The sequence below is a fragment of the Trematomus bernacchii genome, unplaced genomic scaffold (assembly GCF_902827165.1).
Source record: "Trematomus bernacchii unplaced genomic scaffold, fTreBer1.1, whole genome shotgun sequence".
Lineage (NCBI taxonomy): Eukaryota > Metazoa > Chordata > Actinopteri > Perciformes > Nototheniidae > Trematomus > Trematomus bernacchii.
The window spans coordinates 2,712,549-2,720,477 of record NW_022987801.1 but is presented as its reverse complement, the minus strand read 5'-3'; positions in this window follow the sequence as shown (position 1 = coordinate 2,720,477).

Sequence of the window (7,929 nt, the reverse complement as noted above, 5' to 3'; positions counted from 1 at the left end):
TTAGGGCAAGGATTGAGGTGATGGGTGGGCGGGGGGTTTAGAGGATGAAGTAGGAGAGTTAAAGGAGAAGAAGAAGCAGGGTTCTGCCACCGATGGGTACCATCAGATCAAATGACAGTGAGACAAATGGATTGTGAGCAGAGAAAGTCTGACGCAAACTGAGATGCCCATCTAAAGGACATTTCTGTGCCATGTGTGAGTTATCTAAGTGAGAGGAGGTAAGAGTTGGCTCACGCACCACGATGAACGCCTCTGTGACCAGATTAGGTCACATGCTTGGTTTCTTATGTGGTAGAAAGCACACATTTCTAAACCTCTGGAAGACCCAACAGCTGATCCACAGCTCATCTTTATGTTATTGAAGGTGTTACTCCTTTGCAAGAGTAGGAAGGAAAGGAAATCCTTCTTATTTTTACCACTTCTTTCTGGATGCCGGCCAATGCTCTTTCATCCCTGAGGTCCTGACAGACATGGTGCCATCACACCTTCCCACAATCCTCACAGTTCAGCCTAAACGACCAGGGGGAGGGAGAGATAGAACGCCTGAGATAGTGAGAAAATGAGATGTCGCCTTTAAGGTCAATGTAACGAAGGGAAAGGGAACTGTTAACTAAAGTGTGTATGGTTTGGCTATGCATGAGGAGGAGATGGTAAAGCTCAAACTATCTTATGGCAGACCTGTCCTGTTTCTTTTATTCATGGTGGTGAGTCCTCTCCAAGGCAGCACGGCTCTTCTAAAACCTGAGGGGGATGTAGTTAATGTAAGTTTCTTAAACTGTTAGAGTGCAGGTTTCCCCATTTCATGAAGTCTACAGCGAACATTTAGTCTCCAAGTTTTAAACAAAGGGTTTTTACACCTTTTGTTCATTGGATATTTTGTCAATAAACAGAGGGTGTTTCTCAATCTCAAGTAAAGCTGCTTCAGAGCCACTATTTCAAGCATACTACGTCATCGAGTGCCGCCGAATACTGTTCCAATGTCCAGCATACTTGGAAATCTACCGAGCCTGGCGTACTTCGTTTGGAGAAATTTCGAGGCTGCACATGTGTAGACTCCGCGGTCTTAAAATCCCCACAATGCTTTGCGCACGGACCAATTTCCCCAAATCTGTGGCGGAAAATGTAAGGCTGGGCCTCTCATATGACGCACACTTGCTCGCCTGTTCCACTCTTCGTTTTCCGAATGCCAGGAAGTATTCTTGCCTCGCTTCTGAAGCAAGACGCTCGGAAGACATGTGCTACCAAGCAAGCGTACTCGACATTGAGAAACACCCAGAACTTAGACCAGATGCTCCGAAGCATTTTTTGGGAAGGTCAAATGGTCTTTTGGATTGGTCCTGTCGATAAACAAAAGATCTGATAAAACAAAGCTGGAAGAGGATAAACAGATGCCATACTTAAAACTCTGTAAAAGTCATCAGGTCATTTAATGTGATACACACAATAGATTTACTTTTGTGTTTTCTGGGCATTTTTGCCTATATTCAAACGTTACAGAAGAGGTTTTTGCAAGGTGACGTAGTAATAAGACCACAGTTAGTTTCATAACTTTGACATTCATTAGAAAATAACTTCTATTCCTTCTTTTGACCCTTCTGGACTTTTCCCTTCTGGAGTTACTGGTTCAGCAGCTGTGTGAACTCACACTCTGGTTGTGTGTAAAGCCGTGAAGATCAACCGCTCGTTGACACCATTAACAAGGTCACATTTACATGTATCTAATCTTTCTGTCAGGAGATTGCACTTGAACAGCAGCAGTGATCGTTGCCTTGAACTATTAACCTGCACGTGAATGTAGAACGTGAACTGAAACGCAACCACCGCGACTCACGCTACTTCTTCCTGTTGTGCGTGCAGTTTTATGTCGTATATGCGTTTGTGTGTGATTGCTTCCCTACTTACACGCATGTGTTTTGCCATTGACACCGCGACCCTATCTAATATGGCGGTCTCTCTTATATCCAGGTCACAGAGCATTGCCTCGTCCCGGTTCATCAGCAGGGCAACACTCCATAAAACCCCCCCCCCCCATTGTTCTTCTGACACGCACCCTGATTATGTTCATAAAATCTGTTGTTGGTAGAGATAACACGATGTAAATATGCAAATGCCATTGGGACAGCGATACCACAACAGCTTCGGGACAGTCAGCCACTTTAACCCACTCTGCCTAGACAAACATGATAGGACAGGAAGTAAAACACACACACGCACACAAGTTCGCATACAGGGTCAATTATGTTTTTTGCCTGAGGTATTAAATCCATTGAATTAAAGTGCTTGTATTTTTCACCCTTTATGATGCCGGGGAGCTGGAATTAGGCCAAAATTAACACAATAAGCAGCGGGGGGTTGGGTTTGGTGTAGGGGGGTCTGTCTGTCAAACAGATGACTAAACAGCTGATATGATGATCTTCTTTCTTAAGAAAAGAACAATGTTCTGACCGTTGCTTTGCCCTCCAGAGATGTACAGAAGCTACACTCGCCTAATTACCATCTTTTATAATTCAGCAGTATGGCAGCTGCATGCAGAAACATTGAACTCCATTTGGAGCGAGAAGGCTAAAAGGATGTGCTGTATGGCATGTTGATCGCTTTATTATTGATGCTCGGTACGCTGAGGGCTTTATATAGCTCAACTGAAAGTGAAATAGACCTAAACTTAACCCCAAAGACTTGACATGTCATAACGCACATGTGAATCAGAATTATATAGAATAATTATTTTGATGTGTTTTCTCTCTTCTCTTGACTCTCTTCGTTAAGAGTTTGATTGACAGGTGGTTCATCCAATCACCTGTCTTTTATTTTCTGAAATTACCTGTCCTTTTCCGAACACTTTCCATGGACTTCTTCTGTTTAACGAAGGTTTATTATTATAAGGGTTCATAAGTTTACGGGGTTGGAGCAGAGTTCTCCTTTCAACACAAATCCCCAGTGTTCACGCTGTGCAGTTCACAACAACAAGAACCAACAGTTCATACAAAGTTCTTCCATTAAAAGGAAAACTTAATGAAGTACCCTTATGAATTTTTGAATTTGAGGGGTAATAATGAAGTCCTTGATACATGGAAATAAATCGGGATATTGAATTTCTTCATATGCTATATTTTGAATAAAGCTTGCTATTTGTCATTATAACAATTCTCAGTGTTGTACCTTTTAGCTCTGTCTTGGTCTATACCAACTCCTGAGGGAAATATCTGTCTCTTTAGCTACTGACTGATCCTTTCAGTTCACCTGCTATTCACAAACGTTCTCAGCCTGCTGCTGGGATTTGGGCAGGCAGAGTAAAGTGGATTTGTAAGATGTTTTTCTGCAAAACAGCTCCCTGCTGCTGCTAGGACACTTGGTGTATGCTGGTGACTCAGACGCAGTACCAAGAACCAGTCTCATTGGTTTGTTCGCCTTTCCACTGAAAGTCTGTAAATGTGTGTGTGGGCTTGGTGTGTGTGATCCTCACCTCTCCTGGCATCCCCCGCAGTGCCGACACTAAGGTCTGCCACCCTTCCTGTCCAGCTCCTCTTACCCGGGGTTTTGGCATCGGTTGGGCACAGAGCAGCGGAGTTTGATCCCGTCTGGCATGTTTGGGCTCTCCCTGCATTTGCAGTCAAGTCTGCACGCATTCACCTACTGTGTGTATTACGCTCATAAAGCTAATGTGTGTGAGAGCTTTTGTATCTGTCACAAAGGCAGATGTGTTTTTCTCACACTTAGGCGCAGTTCTGTTGTCACACATGTACTGTATATACATTAACATCAGGCCATATGGCTCGGATATCTGTCACATGTACTCTTTATCAAAAGATGTGTGGGTGAATGTGTTACATGCACTCCCTCATATGATCTTATTCGAGCTAATTTGAAAACGTGTGGAAGCGATACATGTGCGCTTTCACATCTGTCTGTCTTCATCGAGTGTTGACGTTCAGGCCTTCATGCGCTTTGATTATGTGTTCGTTCGCCCTCAGGGAGAGAGATGTGACCCATAAAGCCAGGTCAGGAGCATGCTCAGTGCCGCCTCCCCCAGTCGGGTGAGGGCATCTCCACATGTTTGACCTGGGGTCGCCTTCACAATCCTGATCGAAGTGTGAAAAGAAGCCTGGGCATGAGAAATTAAGGTTGAAATCACACCCCGGACCAGAGTCTGGCTCCTCTGGTTCCCAGGTGTCCTCTCACCTCGGATAATGCTAATGTGCAGAGAAGAGAACCGATTAGAAAGCACCCTGAGAGGCTGTTGGTTTAACAGCAAAGGGAATAGACAGGGTGTTAAAGGACCCCTATATCTTCCTTTCTTAAGATGCAGAAAAAAGACATATGATGTTTATAAAGCACAGCGTTCAAAAAGTTGGGCTGTAATGAAGTGTTTTCATTGGTTCAAAGTTGGATGTGTGGAGCAACACAGTGACGACACTGTGCACTGACACACCCGGCTGTACACTTCTACCTCACTGCAGCAAGGGGAAAACACTGTGTAGCAAAAGCACTATTTACTCTGCAGTATAATAAACCTTTATACAATAGTCTAATCTATCAATAACTTTAAAAAAAATTATTTTACATTTTTGCATATTTTGTGAATTTATTTACAGAAAATTAAATTCTTAAGAAATTCCTCAAATTTTATTTTGTGAATTATTGGATAATTATACATTTGTATGCTTTTAAAAAAAAAAAAATACAGATAAAACAAGTAGAGAAAATCCCTCTTTGGTTTGAATAGCATTAATAATGCAAACACATTCATTATTTATCCATTGACAATGTGTCACTGCTCTCTTTATTGTTGGTCACGGGGAAAACACTTATCTTCATAGACATTCATTTAGAACTTGTATTTTAAAATGTGTTGGTGCTTTTAAACTGCGTTCCCATCGATAACAGCTATATTTGCACACATTTGGATGATCCCCACAGATGTTGGGGCCTTCCTCACCCTCCTCATCCTCTACCTGCAGCAGCTTGCAGAGGAGCTGCATGCTTTTATATCACTGCGATGTTGCATTCTGCCTGAGAGGAAATGACACCTCACCTCACCCACACAGCCGACACAGGCTTTTAAAAACCTCTGCGGTCCTTCCCTCGGCCGTGTCCTCAGCAATATAACACGCCAGCCTAAGAGCCGCGCTCCCTGATCTGCTCTGACCTAATGGGCTGTGAAGCCGAGGGGGGGAGAGGGGGGGTGACTGACTATCTTCCATTTCTATCTGTCTTTTCCCACCTCGGCATGTGTGTCTTTTCATATTTTTGCGTGATTTCTGTTATCTTAAAACACCAAAAGCATTCCCTCAAGTGCTCAATTTGGGTTTTCAGATCTGCCGTATGTATGTGACTGATTTTGCTGGTCTAAATACAGAACCGTGACACAATTTTTTTAAATAAATTCGTATTCTAGAGCTCTACAGATTTGGGATCCAAGTCATAACCGTACAGTTGGGATTGTGTGGCCTAAAAAGCGAGAAACTGGAAGAGGAGAGATTTTGGCTTCTGTTTGGCTATGATATGCAAATGTTGTGTGTTGATTCTTAGGATACTTGAGGAAGACTGAGTACAGAACATGTTTGCATATCGAATCACAGCTCTGATGATGGTCATGCTTAGAAACTCCCCCATTGATTTATTGACTGTTTAATCTTAAAAAAAAGACTGTTCTTAGTCTTAATTCAGCCTCAACCATCATCAAGTCTTGTCTTGATTTTAAAGGTCAGGTTGTGTGTGATTTAAATCGGTCCAGACTGGTGCTCGACATTCTGACTGTCAGTAAATCAGAAACAAGCTTTGATAGGACAGCTGTGTCACTGAAGAGTTTCTCTTACACAACCTGAATGCAACAACAAAAACATTGTGCTCCAGAGCAGGGAGGAGACCCTTTAGTGGCCCTGAAATCAAACTGGTTCACGGATAGCAGCCTCTCCTCTCGGCTGGCTGGGCAGAGTGGCAGACTGTTCAGCTCAAACATCCGAAAGAGATCTCATGATGGATGGTAGGGGGATTGAAAGCTCAGACCTAAGGATGTTTGCCTTAAGGAAACTAAACTGTAGCACCTCAGGATCCGGTCCAGCTCGGTGTTCAGAGTCCAGGCCGATGCCCTAGGACCCCCCTCCCCCTTCTTCCTTTACATCGACCTGTTTTATGAGACATCTGCGGGCTAAAATGACCCGACAGCTTTTGATGCATTTGCTGCCACATAAGCGATCTGAAAGCGCGGAGCAATTTTTCGCTGATGTTAATTTGCTCAGTGTTAAGGCCCCGGTTCACAGCTCGGTCAGCCTTCCCTGATACTATATTCCCGTTTGTTTCAGGAAAGGTTCTCCCGTCACATCGCATTTAGGTCGAGATGCCTGTGAACTGTGAATGAACCGCGCACAGGGACCAGCCGCACTCAGGCCTCTGGGTCCTAGAGTCGGTCGTTTCCACTCTGTTTAATCATTTCTAAGATTCTCTGTGTGAGGGATGCTGAAAGAAGACAAATGATGAAAGTAGTTTCTTTAAAAAAAATCCTTTAATTTTCATTTTTTGTCTTAAATAAAACGAGAAATTAAGAGCAATCATCATTAAAATCCCACTAGACTTAATCGCCTCAACAAAGGTTAAATTTGAGTAATTGATAAACATATTAACAAACTGCAGCATGCAATAATATATAAGCATTTTTATAATGTAATTTTTTCCTACAATATCCTTTACATCACAAAAATAGTATTTTATAAATGTAATCTCAAGATGTCTTTTCAATATATACAAATGTAAATTGTAATTTCCTGAAAACAAAAATTGCTACTTATTTTATTTAATTGAATAAAAATACGCACAACTTTAAAAGTATTAGTTTAAATGAGTATATATAAGCGCAGAAAGGTACCTGGTTTGTGCAGTTGTCCAGCGAGCAGCAGCAGTCTGACTGTCCTCCAAGGAAAGGCAGCAGTGACTCCTGTCTTTAAACCAATCCCTCCTCAGTGGGCAAGCTGATCCTTCATCTGCTTCTTCTTCTTCTCTGATTTCATGAATTATTCATCTCGTAATCAGAACCACAACCCAGCACTCTAATTGGTGCCTTTTCTATCTCCATGATTATTATTGTTATTACTCCAAATCTCCGGTGTGCACAATTAAACATTAAATTAAATGTGACACTGGGAGAAATATTGTTCTAATAGCCCTGCATTAACCCTCTTGTTAATTTGGAAACAGATTTAGTGAAATTAATTATAAATTGGAACAGAGGGGAAGAAAAAAAAGTCTGCTAATTTAAGTATTCATTTGTGTAATAGCTCAATTTGTTTGGCAGTGGAGAAATGCTAATATTTCATTTTAAACAAGTTGAGAGGAGAAGTGATTTAATAGAGGTTAAAAAAAGTACAATAATATTGAAACTCCACACCATGCTGTTATGTGCAGTGTTTAGGAAAAAAGCCAGAGGTATTTGTCTGCGAGCCACATCAGGCATTTAGCCAAGTTGTCATTTTATCGCCCCTACAGTCCTATTTTAATTTCATGTCCACTGGTTAGTCTTTTATAAATTGCCTTTCCAGTGAGTGTGTGTGTGTGTGTGTGTGTGTGTGTGTGTGTGTGTGTGTGTGTGTGTGTGTGTGTGTGTGTGTGTGTGGTGTGTGTGTGTGTGTGTTGTGTGGTGTGTGTGGTGTGTGTGTGTGTGTGTGTGTGTGTGTGTGTGTGTGTGTGTGTGTGTGTGTGTGTGTGTGTGTGTGTGTGTGTGTGTGTGTGTGTGTGTGTGTGTGTGTGTGTGTGTGTGTGTGTGTGTGTGTGTGTGTGTGTGTGTGTGTGTGTGTGTGTGTGTGTGTGTGTGTGTGTGTGTGTGTGTGTGTGTGTGTGTGTGTGTGTGTGTGTGTGTGTGTGTGTGTGTGTGTGTGTGTGTGTGTGTGACAGTACGGAGGTTAACACGTGTTGATGCACAGCACAAACATAATTAGG